Raw genomic sequence first — 13,616 nt, forward strand, 5'->3', positions numbered from 1 at the left:
ATTCTTATATTAAACTTATCAATTAAATATGAAGGTAAAAGAAACACTTTTCCAGTCATGTGGGATTCAGAATGAAATCAGAATCTTTATCTACTAAGCAACCTTTCATTGCCTTATTTTTTTAATGCTGAGTGGCATGTGGGATCTATTTTTCCCCAACCAGGTATCAAATCCATGCCCCCTGCATTGGCAGGACAGAGTCTTTCATCATTGGACCACAGGAAAGTCCCAATCAACATTTCTTTTAAAAAATTTTTATTTGAGGGTGTCCTTTATCAAGAGTTGAAGGAAATGGCAACCCACTCCAGTATTCTGGCCTGATAGCCCCTGGATAGAGGAGTCTGGCCGGCTACAGTCCATGGGATTGCAGAGAGTCGGACATGACTGAGTGACTAAGCATACACGCATATGCTATCGAGAGAGGCAGCTCCCAGTCCAGGAAGCAGTGGTGGAGACTAGGTGTGAAACAGGAGGGATGATACCTCTGCACAGCAGCACAAAAAGCCCAGCTCAAAAGACCCTAAAAGGAACTCCTCTTAGAAAGAGGATTAACAACAGGCAGGACAATTAAGAAGCTTGGAGCTCTTAACCCAGTGGGGAAGAAGACAGGTTTTTCCTCTCAACAAGAAAACAGTCTGAGAAATAAGAAATGCCAAGGAAACAATTGAAAAATTAGAGAAGAAAGTTTTGATTTAAATACAAAACAAGCAAAACTGTGTGTGGCCCGATGACTGGATGGAATATAGGAGAGTTCATTTGACTTTAACCTTGGGGACTTCCTCCTTTGAGAGAGTCAGGGACAAATCATCGCATTCCCAGTGCATCTGATATCACTACTTCTGTACTAATAGTTAAATGATCATAGTTACATAATTATAGTTAGATGGTTACTAGTTTCAGTTTTTATGATCAAAACGTAAGACCTCATTTTAGTTGTAGGATAGAGTGTGCATGTAATAAAAGACATTGTAAAGGTTGGAGTGCCAACACTCCAGCTGGCAGAAGTCGAGAGCAGGAGGCGTGAAGGGTTGAGTGTATGGGTGCAGCTCACTTCCTTTTACTTTGGGATGAGATGAGAGATAGTGTATAAAGAAGACAGAACCAAAACAAACACAAGGTTATGTACATGACTTCAAAGTATAAAGGAACTAATAGAAAAACCACACACACGAATATAACTAGTAACAGACAGAGATGTGAGCTGAATTCCTTCTCCATTGAGATAATGGAAATGACTATTTCTACTGCTAGTAAATTAAGAAGCTGAGATCTAAGCATGCCATTTAGAATTATGGTGGTAATGTGGAGAATTGAGAGTGAAAGCTTAAAAGGGGTTTCCTCTGATGTATTGGTTAGGGGAGGTGATATGTAGTTTTTATTCAATAACAGCACAGTAAATAGCCTATTTGAATTCTGAAACTGTGCATACATTTAAAAATGTTTTTGAAAATATATTTATAAAAATTGGTGTTAATAGGCATAAAGAAAGCCCTAATTACAGAGTCATTCTTCCCTGCTGGTGACATTTGCTAGCTTCGGTCTTTAGCTGATGATGCATCTCCTTGTCCTTTGGGGGGTCGCTACTCTGCGGCTAAGTTCCTGCTCCCTGTGTTGACATACTCCATCATTCTAAATCAACGTGTGCACTTAACAGTGCTATTTAAGCCTTAATAAATATTGTATCAACATTGGCAGGAGATGGTATGAAGAGAGATGGGAGCTTGTCAGACAGGGATTTTTCTTATCAGGGCCACTGTGTATTTATTTGTCAGAGATACACACACATAGGAAATATTTGCACTGAGACTTCGAAAACTGGGTGGAGAAATTTAGTGAACTTATACATTTCCTTGGGAATAGGAGAAAAGCCAAGGGCTTTTTTTTTTTTTCTCCTGACCCCAGGTAAATCTGCCTTCATCTGCTTCTTTCACTTGGTTTGCAGCCCCAGTACGTTCTCGGCCGAGTGGTCACCCAGAGACCACGCTGTCCAGGTGCTTCTTAGAGCCTTCCCACAGGAAGCAAAGCCCCGCCCTCCCCTCCAGCTGATTCCAGGACCTTCCCTCTCCTGGGAATGTTTCCTCCACCAGAAGCCAGCTTTCCTTGGCTCCAACCCGGGGTTCGGGGCCCCTCTCCCCGGAGCTCTGCTCACCCCAGCTCTCTGCTTGTCAATTGTCTGCTGAGACCCGGGCTAGCTTGATGGCTAGCTCCTGACCTCACTTCTCTTCCCTTGTCGGCTGGTTCCTGGCTCCTCTCCCCTCGGGCCTGACCCTTCCCGTTTTCATTGTATCCCACTTTGTGAAGACAAGATAAGAGGCCGGTGATGCAAAAATGCGTAAGACTCATCCCTGCTACTAAGTAGCTCACTGGGCAGTGAGGAAAACGGAATCGTAGGTGGGTGGGTTTCGGGCTGATAGAAACACAGGGCTACAGGGACCTCTAATTCAGGCATGAGCCTTCAAAGGTAAGCAGGAGTCCATCAGCCAAAAAAGGATGTTCCAGAAAGAGAGAAGAGAGAGCAACGGGGAAAAAAAAGTAGACAGAGCTTTTAGGTATTAGTACTTGTGACTAGCACTTTAGGATTAGGCTTTAAAGTGGGAGGCTGGATAGTAATGCTATCAAACCAGGGTCTGTTTGGCCGGATGAACAGCAAACCCAAATGCTGAGGTTTGCAGCAAAGATAAGGCTTAACTCGCAAAGATAGCCGAGCAAAGAGATGGAAGAACATGTCTTAAGTCTGCCTCCTCAGGGCAAGGGGCTGGGGGTATTTATAGGAAAATGAATAAAGCAACAGAAGGGTTGAGGCATGGGGAACGAGGGGAAGGAGGAGAAAGGTGATTGGAGGAAAGGTGTGATAATTATTGTTCTGCACAGGTGTAACTAAGCTACAGGCCTCCGCACCTTCAAAAGGTCGCCAAGGGGACCATGTCCAGTTGAAGGATCAGTGGTCCTAACCAATCTCCACCAGCCTAGCTCCAACTGGACACAGCTGACTCCAAGTGCCAGAAAATAACTCTAATTGTTAAGGCTACATGTATCTTGGAGGATATGCAAGTCTTAAAATGACCTTGATTAGTGAAGGCAGGTGAAATCAATACCCACATTTTCAGTAAGAATTAACAGGTGAGGCTGGAGATGTGGGTCAGTTTCACATGGAGAAAAGCCATGAGAATCATGCTAAAGATTTTGGATTTTATGCTAGAACACTGGAGAAAAGCACTAGAATTGTTTAGGGAACGGACAAAATCAGGTTCATGATTTAGAAACAGTGAGCTGGCTGCAGTGTAGAAAATGAGTTGGAGGGAAGACAGTCTTGGAGGCGAGATGAGTCGAGACACTTTTTAAAGATCCAGTAATGAAATGAGGGATGTGAGGCCTTGAATCAGGGCAGTGAAGTCAACAATCGGGGCCGTGATATGTAATCAGATATATTTCTATGAAGCCCAGGAAAAAGTTAGGGCTGTAGATAAAGTTTTCCTCAGCATGTGGGTGAGATCAGCCAGGAGGACTCTTGAGAGCAGATGGAACACCAGGGGCTTTTCACGGCTGGTCTGAGAGGAGGAGCACTGGCAAAGAGCCTGAGCAGGGGTGGTCAGAGGTGCAGGAGGATGGTGTTTGGGGAGCCAAAGAAGAATGTTTCCAAAAGGAAGGGGGGTTAGCAGTGCGAGGTGTCGCATAAAGGAACTGTAAGATGCAAATGGAAAGGGTCCACGGGGTTCACAAAGCAGGAAGGCTTTACGTTTCTTGACGAAGCGTTTCTGCAGGAGGGAGGTCCAGATGGACGTCGGCTCACAAAGGGATAAGGACTGAATGAGTCTGGAGGCAATGGTGAGAGTGAGACTCAAGTATTGTTTCAAATGTCTCGCTATGCAGAGAAGGGCAGGAAGAGGGTGATCGTAGCAGGAGATACAGGGTAGACAGTTGGGTTTAAAATTTTTCATTTATTTGGTAGGAAAGGAGATTGGAGGCAGACACGTAGAGGACAAAGCAAAAAGACAGGGGCCAGTTGATAGAGGCAGGACCCAGAGAAGGAAGGAGTGATGTCCAGACCTCAAGGGGGTGGTTTAGGCTTGGACAGAATGGGTAGTTCTTTCCTGAGATGAACTAGTAGAATGTGAGAAGGGAGGCTGGCAAGTGGTTGAGAGAGCTCTTAGAGCGAATGGGTGACATTGAGAGTGAGGGTAGGGGAAGCACAGCAAGCTCTAGAGGAGTGAACGCCGTTTGTAAAACCTCGGCCACAGCGCAGGCGGTGGAGCCGACCCTGAGAGAGGAGGAGAGGGTTACTGATTGTGGAAACCCTGCACGTGTGGGGGCATTAAATTCACTGTGATTTTCTTCCTGGGCCTGAGTGTGGAGCCGAGGCCGCAGAGCAGGATACATTTCAGGCTGGGGCGTTTCATGGTATGCGGAATGGGAGCCAGCAGAAGTGAAGGAATTGAAGGACTTAGCAGCAGCATCGCTAGAGAGCTTGTTCAGCGCTCTAGACTGGATAAGAAGGGAAATCAAGATGGCAAGAGCCTGATTAACTGACAGGACAGTGCAGGTTGGGAAAGTCTCCTTTGAGAATAGATATGATAAGATGTTATTTGTGATAATGGTTTCAAGTCATTCCTAGTCAAATCTGCTGGAGAAGGTGTGTGATCAAATAGGAAGCTGTAAGATTAAAAGCTACCGTAAAAAACCAAGGTTGCATGTTGAAGTAGAGAAGCTGGGTTTTCTTTTGTGATCATTAACCTGGCATTGGAATGAATCCTACAGATTCTCCAAACACATGTGAACCGGGGTAGGGGTGCTTTTGGTGTGGGAGGTTTGTCCCTCAAGTTGGATATGTACATGCACTGTTGTGATTTAGAATAAGAAATTTATTTGTCTTCATCCCATTTCTAGCAGAGCTCCTAAATCCTTTGAAACATCCTAAGTGATGGGAGCTTAAAGGTGTCTTTTAGGTTAATTAGGTGATTTTTGGAAGGCTCCTGAGGTTGGGGGTTAGTAGTCAGGAGAACCACATGCCTGAGCTCCTTGAGCACAGCCAAGTCCTGAGAACCAACCCTGCGATCAGAGAACTGGAGCTTCCAGCCCCACTGCTAGACCTCCTGGGAGAGGAACAGAGGCTGGAGACTGAGTCCAGTCGCCGGTGGTCAATGACATAATCAATCATGCCCGTGTGGTGAAGCCTCCTTTAACACCCCAAAGGAAAGTGTTCTGAGAGCTTCCTGGCTGGTGAACACGCAGAGATTCTGGGAGAGGGGCGACTTACAGACGGCGTGGGAGCTCTGCGCCCCTTTCCCATCCCTTGCCCTGTGCATCTTGTCCATCTGCCTGTTTCCGAGTCCAGCAAGGAAAGCGTTTCTCTGAGTTCTGTGAGCCCCCCTGGCAAATTAATCACACCTAAGGAAGGGGGTCTTGGAAACCTGAAATCAATATCTGGTTGATAAGCAGAGGCACCTGAAGTGGGGGTGGGGGCGGTTTTGTAGGGCTGAGCCCTTCACCTGTGGGATCTGATGCTGTGACTGGTAGGTAGTATCAGAATCGTGTTCACTGAAGGATGAACAGCTGGTGCCTGACAACCGCTTGTTTCTTGGATATGTGGGGAACACCCTCCCACATCAGATTTCAGGTGTAGAACCCTATTCACACATCTAGAGTAGTTGTTGAAACACATTCATGTTACTTTACACTATTATTTAAGCATGTTAGGTATGCACCTTGACCCTCAACTGGATTATGAGCTCTTGAAGGAATATGGATTGTTCTACATTTTTTGTGTGCTTTTGGTTGCTTAACATAGACGTTGGACCCCAAAGAAAGTGCTCCTAATTACTTGCAAAAGGAATCTGAAGGAAACCTACTTCTCTTGAGAATAAATACACAGCAAATGCTGGACAGTCTGGAATCTTACCGACATAGAAGCCCTGGGAGTGGGCTTCTCTGATACTCAGCTGTTGAGAATCATTGAAATTCAGCCGCAGTGCTGGCGCATTCGAAAGAGGCCTGATCAAAATGCAAAGTTTGTGCTGTCTCCAGTGGCTTCAGCTAAGTCAAAATAAGGCTAGAAGGGAAAATAAACTTTTTTTTCCCCTAAAACTTCACACAAGGAGAAAGCAAAAAGTTTCTCAAGTTTCTGAGAAATGACTAGTATTTCCAAAATAGGGTTTGATTAGGAATGTGAGAAACCAAAGTGGTAGAAAATTAATGAGGCAAGTGGGAAGCACGGGTTACCTTCCTCGGGCTTGGAGGGAGCGATAGAAATGCAAATATAAAGCTCAGGCTGGATAGAAACACCTAGAGGCAGAATCAATTTTACTGTTGGAGGATGACTGCCTTTGCTATAGGTTGAAAGCGGAGAGGTAGCTTGCTTTCAACATTCTCAAGAAATGACAAGTAAATGGATTGAAAATCATTGCTTTTGCCAACCCACCCTTTCCTGTTCTGGATACAGCTTTGCAAGCCCAAATGCTAATGAGCTTGTGACGGTATCTGGCCTGGGAAGTAGGAGAGTCGGAAATCTGGGGCTGGTGGTGAGCAGGCCAGGGTGGGGGGCGTTCAGCATGGGGGCATGGGGGGCTCTGGGGGGAGCCTGGAGCCACGAGAGGAAGGGCATCAAAGGAAAACCTCATCTGCTTCCGAGTTGTGCTGCAGGCCTGCTCTGCACACACTGTGTGCACGTGTGCGCTATCGATCTGATGACTGCTTTTTTTTTCCTATCATGTTGAGGATTAAAGCATATTTAGGGAATGCTGTATGGAATTGCTGAGACTGGAACTTTCCTGGCAGCTCTGGGGTTGTCATCTCTGTTAATAGGTAACTTTTCACAAAGATAGGGCTGCTCCTTCCGAGTCCGAACGTGGGAAGGCCCGAGGGGCGAAGGGAGGCAGGTTTCAGCTCTGTGCCACTGTGGGGTCTCTAGGCTCTCTCTAGAGCTGCGCTGAGCTGGAGATTCTGAAAAGATGGGGAACTGGAGGCAGGGAGTAGGGAATAGGAAAGGGACCCCACTCTGCAGGCAGTGATTGCCTTCCAAAGTGGATGGCATGGAAAGGAGGAAAAAGAGTAATTTTTTAGTGGAGAAAACTGACCAGCCCTACCTCAGCCAGTGGTCAAGGTCAACCTCAACCACAGTAAGTCATGCTGATACTATAAGCCCTTGATCTGATGTGATGAGAATGACACTTTATCTTTGCGGCCTTCCTCCCCCAAACCCATGACTTCAGTTCTAATCATTAGAAAAATGTCAGATGAAACCCAATAGAGGGGTAGTCTACAAAACACATGACCAGTCCTCCTCAAAACAGTCCAGATGAGATCCAGCAATTCTACTTCTGGATATTTATCCAAAAAAAGGAAAGACTTTAATTTGAAAAGACATCTATACTCCCATGTTCATTGCAGCACTATTTGTAATAGCCAAGCTATGGAAAAACCTAAGTGTCCACTAATGGATGAATGAATCACGAAAATGTGTGTGTGTGTGTGTGTATATATATATAAATAATATATAAAATGGAATATTATTCAGCTATTAAGAAGAAGGGAAACTGGCCATTTACCACAACATGGATGGAGCTTGATGGCATTATTTTAAGTGAAATAAGTCAAACAGAGAAAGACAAATACCACATGGTCTCACTTGTATGTAGAATCTTAAAAAAAGTAAATAAACAAACTGAGCTCATAGATACAGAGAAGAGACGGTGCTCACCAGAGGCAGGGGGCTGGTAGCATTGGGGGGGGGGGGTACCAAATGGATGAAAGGAGTCAAAAAACTTTCACCTATAAACAAGTCATGGAGTTGTAATATACAACAAGGTGACTATAGTTAATAACACAGCATTACATATTTGAAAGTTGCTGAGAGTAAATCTTAAAAATTCTCATCACAAGAAAAATACTTTTGTAAGTTTGTTCGGTAATGGATGTTAACTAGACTTAGTGTGGTAATTATTGTGCAACATACACAAATATCAAATCATTATATTGTGTATCTGAAACTAATATAATGTCACATGTCAATGATGCCTCAATTTTTTTAAAAAGAGAAAAATGGTCAAGTTCATAAAAAATAAGGAAACTCTGAGAAATTAAAGGGGCCTCAGAAGACATGGGGCCTAAATGTAACATGGAATTCTGAGGCAGGGAAGGGATATTAGGTAAAAACTAAGGAAATCTGAATGAAATATAGATGTTAATAATGTGCCATTGTTGGTTCATTAATGGTAAACAATGATTCATACTAATGTAAAATGTTGATAGTGGTGGAAACTGGTTACTGGGCATATGAGAACTTCTCAGTACTATCTTCACATTTTTTCTATAAATCTAAAACTTCTAAAAATTTTATTAAAAAAATTAAAGTCTACATGAAAAGATGCTCAACATCATTAATCATTTGTTCATTAGTCTTTAGGGAAATGCAGATCAAAACCAGGATGAGATCTGCCTTCATACTCACTAGGATGGCTAAAATAAAAAATAATAATAAAAAAAAGTGAATGTTGATGAGGATAGAGAGAAATTGGAACCCTTTCACAGTTGGTAGAAAGTATCAAATGAGGCAGCTGTCAAGAAAATTCTTGGGGAAAGAATAGTCTTTTCAACTGATGTGCTGAGAATATGAAGAATACGTGAAGAAGGAAGCTAGTCTACCTTCTACCATATCCAAAACTTAGAGTAGAGCGAAGACCCACACAGAAGAGCGAAAATCATTAAACGCTTTGCAGAAAACCTCAGTGTCCAATCTCCATGACCTTGAGTGAGGAAATGGTTCCTTAGACATGACATCAAAACACAGACTGGCAAGAAGAGGATGATGTCAACCGGGAAAAGCAAAGATGAACTGGACGCCGGGGGGTGAGCAGGTACCCACACTGTCTCTCACTGTCTCCAGACCGACCTCCCCGATGCAAGGGGTGCAGGAAGAGCTACACCCTCATCCCGGAGCTGCAGTCACTGGCCCAGCAGGTCAGGGACTCCTGGATTGGGGTGCATCCGTCCAGGAGCCCTGTGCCCACCGAGGGCCGTACTTCACCCGAAGAACTCATCGTGCACTTTGGGGCTTCGGGCACACGTGTGTGAGAGCAGCTCACTTCTGTATCACACACTCGAAAGGCAAGGAAACGGCCAAGTGTGGCTTCATCCTGAGCGCAGTGTGGCTAGGTTAGTCTGGAAGGTGCAGCTGCTTCTCTGGGCGGGGGAGGCCAGCTGCACCTCTGGGCCAGCCTTCCTCAGCCCAGTGAGGACAAGGACCCAGGGCCTCTTGCCTTCTGCCCTGCCCGCCCTGCGGATGGAGGCGGGCCATCTACCCCAGCCGAGCCGAAGTCTGAGTGGGACCACATCCCTCACATCCCTTTCCCTCTGCTAGACCCCACGTAGAAGCAGAGCATGTCTTACCAGGTCACAATAGCTCAGTCTCTTGTTGTTATAAAAAAAAATCTGTTTTAGAAAACAGCTGGATCTTGGAGATGCCTCCCCTTACATTCCTCCCCCACCCCCCCAGGGGGTGTCTGGCATTTTCATGGGAAGGGACAGTAACGGGGCCCATAAGTAGGTGTCCTGGTGGGGTAAGGAGGGAGAGGGTGGGCAGAAGTGAGAGGGTAGTATGGATGCATAGACACTCCGGGTGTCAAGTAGCTAGTGGGAAGCCGCGGTACAGATGCGGGGAACTCAGCTCCGTGCGCTGGGATGATCTCGGGGGGGTGGGATGGGGGCTCCAGAGGGAGGGCACACATGTGAACACAGAGCTGATTCACACTGTGGTAGGGCAGAGAGTAACGCAACACTGTAAGCAGTTACGCTCCAACAATAGCAAAATAAATACAAATAAGTCGCCGTTGTAGGTTCGGTCCCCTGGGAGGCAGACTCAGACACTGAGATCTACATGCAGGTATATTGGGATGTGCTTTTGGGAGCAACCCCTGTGGGTGCGGAGGAAAGCAGGACTGAACAGAGGCAACATTGGCTGGTGGTCTTGGGGGGTAAGTTCAACCCAGCAGGGTTATATTAGGAAGCCCCTCTGGTCACAATCCAATCCAAGCCGATTTATGTTCTCCAACTCAGCTCTACCAAAAACACAGGTTAAAAATGTTCATGTTTAATTTTTGTGTCTTATTTCTTAATTAGTTCTAAGCTTGAAGGAGAAGACAGGAGTGTTATTTATTGGTCTCCTGAAGATGCAGGTAATAATGACAATAACAGTGATGATGATATCAAGGACCACATACATCTCAAATGAGGTTACTCAAAAATAACCCTGTTAGGAGATGTATTTGCAGCCACTGTTTTGTACCAACAACCTGCTGCTTTCTTTGTGGTTTCAGTTCTGCAGCTCTTAGTGTCCTTTAAAAATTCATTTTTGTGGGCACTTTGAGTACCCACAGCCAACAGTGAGATCTTACCTGCACTTCTGTAGGCTTCTCTGTGGTCTGGGAAGTCCCAAATCATTTCTTGTCATCTCCATGGAGTTCCACACGAATGTCCTGGATGGCATTCCCAAGAGCAGAATGAAGACTTGGAGCTGTGAGCAACTTCTCAGCCATAAGAGAACCCGTGTTCAGTCGTGAACACACCTGGTGGAGATGCTGGAAGGACCTTTGAACTGATGGTCTTCACCTCCACCCATCTCGGCTGCTTAACAAACAGGACTTCGTATTGAAGGAACCCAGGAGGAGGAGCCCCAGGCTGTGATTACTCAACTCTGCAGTTAATCCAAGGAAACTCTGCAGAAATAAGAGCTCAGCCCTGGAGTCAGGCTGCCTCGTGAGTGACCCGCAGCAAGTTACCTGATCTCTCAACACCTGGTCCTTCATCTGTAACGTGGAGATAATTATAGTACCCACCTTATAAGGCAGTCGGGAGAACTAGATGAGATAAATGGTGTCAAATGTTTTGCACAGTGTCTCATACCTGGTAACGATCCATCCATGTGAGTTGTTATTATTAGGTGAGTATGAAACTGTTTGCACTTAATTATTCCATGAGAAGAATAATACCTGCAGTACCAGTTGCAGGAAAAATAAGATGAATAAATAAAGGAATAGAAAGTAATTTTTATTTTGTTTACCTTTTTGGCTGCTCTGTACAGCATGTGGGATCTTAGTTCTTTGATCCGGGATTGAACCTGTGCCCCTTGCAGTTAAGAAGCATGGATATTTAACCATGGGACCAAGTCCCCAAAAGTAGTTCTTAAATGCCAATGTAAAGGATTGTTATTTATATGGAAATTCACATATACTCTCCGATCTTTTCTAACAGAGGATGTGATTAAGCGCTGAACTGTCGTCATGACGACCCTGGTTTACCTAGCAGGCTGAGCACAGAGAGTGTGGTGCAGCGCATGTGTTCAAGCTTCGGCCTGGGGCCAGTAAATTGTCCTCATCGAGGGTGTGCAGCCTCAGCTGGCCAGGGGCCATGGTTCCTGAAGCGTCTTACTCCTGGCAGCCCCTGCTCACGTCTGGGCTTCAGCCGTCCACATCTCAGTCCGTGTCAGGCTCTGCTAATTAGCACACTGAGTGACAAAAGTGACATCTCAATGGTGAAGATTGTAGCCCTGTCAACTATTAGGAGAAATGTGACCCATGGACTTTGGTGACTAGTAAGAGTAAAGGTATTAAGATAGATAGGTTGGAGAACGCCTCCTGCCCTCCCTTGCCTTCACAGAATGTAAGAATCCACAAAATTTCTCAGCTGGACCCTGGGGTAATGCAAGGGAGGTCTGATTCCTAAAAGAACCTATGTCTCATTTCTGGTTTAGGAGGCTCATATGGAATCTGATGCTCATATGGAATCTGTATAAAGATAAAGTTAGGTTGAGTTACCTCTAAAGTTTTTTTTTTTTTTTTAATCTCTGTGGGTTAAGAAACAGGTCATCTTTACAGGGGCATCCCTAACCCTTCGTAACCGATGGGAGGGATAACAGATTTGGTGATGATAAAACCTGCCTTGCATCCTTTAAGAGGTAAGAAGTCGCTGTCTTACGAAGCAGAGCAACTCGACTGTTCTTTATGAAGCCACAATGGGAGGCAGCAGGGAGGAGACTCAGACATTTCCATGAAAAGAGAAAGAGGCCAGCTGAGACATGGTCAGTGAATGAAAGCAGTTTATTTGACATTAATTGCAGAATTTACAGCACTACCACTTAATGATAGGAATAAAAATAGAATCCAGTGTAAGTAATGTTGCAGACAAAACACCAGGGTGGGAAATGAGCAGAACTGAAAATGCAATTAACATTCAAGGAAATCTTCCTAAGGACTGGGCGCTTATCAAGGAGTGAGCAGCCCCGAGCATGGCGTTGTTCTCCTCTTCCCCAGAATTTCAGGGCAGCCACCATTCACCCTGTTGACCATCCCTGGAAAGTCTTTCAGCACAGTCTGCCTTAACAGGTCTGAGATGGGGTAAAATCTGGGTAATAATATGCTTTGTCAGTATAGCTGAGGGTTAAAAGGAAATAATTTGAATTAACTAGTGTGTGATTTTTTTTTCCAAAATGGAAGGGAATGCAAATTTTAGGATTGTGGTTTCCTGATTTTAGGTAGGAGAGGTGAGGTCTCCTACCTAAAACAAAAGAGGTCACTTTTACTTCGGCCAGAAGTAACAGTTCAAAGTTTTCCTCTATGCCTTTCTTGGGGATAATGGCTGTAAAAACCAGGAAACAGAGCAAGACGTTTGTCTGTGACTCTCTGACATCTTCTCTTAGAGTCTGGGTGGAGACCTAGCAAACATATCCGGGTTTCTACTAAAGGGCTCGGTTTCTGAAAAAGCTGACGGAGAAGCCCCGTGACTGAGCGTGGGCCCTGATGGTATAGCCATTTGCCTGTGACTTAATGAGTCTTTTCTTCCCCTTCTAAAACTTTAAATCGAGCTGGGACAAATTCTTCTCTCTGTTCTTCCTTTTCCTTCTCTCATTTTAGTCACTTTTAAAGTCATACAGCAATCAAAAGCTTGGAAAGGATTCAAGACCCACAGGCCAGCATGCGAAATTAAAAGGCATTTTTAATACCCAAATTTAACACCTCTGAGGTCATCGGGCCCAAAGGGAGGAAAGAGCCCTAACTGATTTGATCCCGAGAAGAAAAACCGATGGAAGATGTTGGAACTTGTTCTCACTCACTTTGGTGGAAGGACAGTTTCTCTAGTAAGAGGTCATTGACCAAGTAAGAGTCTACATCACCTGTGCCAGTAAAATATTAATTTGGGTAGAAATATTAGAATAAAGGATGAAAAAAACAGCCAGGCTTTTTCTCTGCAGTTCAGGGAAACACCTTCTTGGAGAAAAGCAAAGGATGAAGAAGGGAACTGATGGGAATGCTGGTCAATTCTAAATCATCTTTATGAAGTTCTTTGGCATCTGAGGCCAGAGGAGACTCAACGGCTCCAGGACTAAGCTAGTGAAAATAAGAGTAGGTGATTGGAGGTGTCGGTTGAAAGAGGAACCAACACCAAGATTAAGTCTGTATCCTCTCAGTTCCTGCCTGCCAAACGCAGACTTTCTTTATCATTTTGTCAGTGGGAAGTTATCTTCTTGTTTCCGGAATTCCAATTTGCCAGGTATCTTATAACCTCTTGTGGGTTTCCCAGGTGGTGCTAGTGGTAAAGAATCTGCCTGCCAACGCAGGAGATACAAGAGA

Source organism: Odocoileus virginianus, chromosome 22 (genome assembly GCF_023699985.2).
Source record: "Odocoileus virginianus isolate 20LAN1187 ecotype Illinois chromosome 22, Ovbor_1.2, whole genome shotgun sequence".
NCBI lineage: Eukaryota > Metazoa > Chordata > Mammalia > Artiodactyla > Cervidae > Odocoileus > Odocoileus virginianus.